The sequence below is a fragment of the Etheostoma spectabile genome, chromosome 22 (genome assembly GCF_008692095.1).
Source record: "Etheostoma spectabile isolate EspeVRDwgs_2016 chromosome 22, UIUC_Espe_1.0, whole genome shotgun sequence".
Lineage (NCBI taxonomy): Eukaryota > Metazoa > Chordata > Actinopteri > Perciformes > Percidae > Etheostoma > Etheostoma spectabile.
The window spans coordinates 17,683,313-17,684,559 of NC_045754.1; the positions used below are offsets into that span (position 1 = coordinate 17,683,313).

A 1,247-nucleotide genomic window follows, 5' to 3' on the forward strand; every position below is an offset into this window, starting at 1 on the left:
TTACAGCTTCAAAGTGACCAATGTCACTGATGACGTATATTACTGTGCGGCCACAAATGATCTCGGTACACAAAGATCATCAGAGATCCATCTGACTAATGAAGGTAAACACTGCACCGCATCTGGTTTGGAAATAGAAGGAGTTCCTGTTGGATAAAGTATTCTATACACCAGTGTTAATATGCAGAATCTGGAATAATGTCCTTAAATAAAAAAAGGAGAGATTGATGGCAAGTTAAAAACAATATTTTTTAGAGAAAAGTGTTGTACATGCTGATTCATAAAATGTGAAAAGTAAGAATAGGAAGCGAGAGGAAAGAAGTTTACCAGCAGAATAAAGAAGTGAGAATGATCTTCTAGTGTATTTTTAGACTACAACATTTTTTTGTCACATACAGGACACATCTCATTACTGTCCGCTAGCTGTCTGTCCCCGGAACACACTGTAAAAAAAAACGCAGTCTCTGTAGACAGTCCCGGGTCTACAAACGGCAACAAAAACAATCCATGCCAACCTGAGGCCTGTACTATGAATCAAACTATAATTCTTCATAAATATGAAGAATACAGAAATGGTTTCACACGCAAAATACAATACAATCGCTGTTTTACTTAAAAAATAGCTGATGCTGTTTTCAATATCACTTCCCCATCAGACAGGCACAAGATCTGACCATAAGTACCTTTTGTGCTTCCATAAACTTTCGGTGCTTTAGTCTATTATTTCAGCTGTAATCCTGGCAGTGGGAAGTGATCTGAGAGCAAATAAAAAACCTACTGTAAAATCACAGTTTACACCAGGACAGTCTAAAACATGAAAAAGCTTAACTTTAATATAAAGTTTTAATATATAATGTGTAGTGATTACTAACAGAACAGAGTGTAAATTGTAATTTCCCCACTGAGGGATCAATAAACAGTATAAATCATTATTATTAATTAATGTACCTAAACAACGATCAGTGATTGACCTAATGACCTAATTTCTCTCTCATAGTGCTCCTCATAACAACTCAAAAAACTGTCAAAAAATCAACACCAAAGTCCAATTATTTGTTGTCAAGTCTAGATGCATGAAACCATGTTAAGCTTTTTCCTTACAATGGGCTCAATGAAGCAGAAATGCTTAATGTCAGATAAGATCCGTAATAATTGGACTTTCGGTTTAGTCTTTCGACAGTTTTCAGTGGTTATGAGAAGCATAATGAAAGTGAAATTTGGTGATAACTGATTGTTGTCTTGGTACA

General features: G+C 35.3%; 1 long non-coding RNA gene and 1 pseudogene across 1 annotated transcript in view; one reads left to right on the top strand and one right to left on the bottom strand.

Annotated features, from left to right (window-relative positions):
- Positions 1-524, bottom strand: part of LOC116672191 (uncharacterized) — a 2,838-nt gene extending 2,314 nt beyond the window's left edge. The window contains exon 1 of the long non-coding RNA XR_004327491.1: positions 402-524. This is a non-coding gene — a long non-coding RNA (uncharacterized LOC116672191). The remainder of the gene's footprint in view (positions 1-401) is intronic.
- LOC116672179 (sialic acid-binding Ig-like lectin 6) overlaps positions 1-1,247 on the top strand; it is a 14,664-nt pseudogene that overhangs the window by 9,988 nt on the left and 3,429 nt on the right.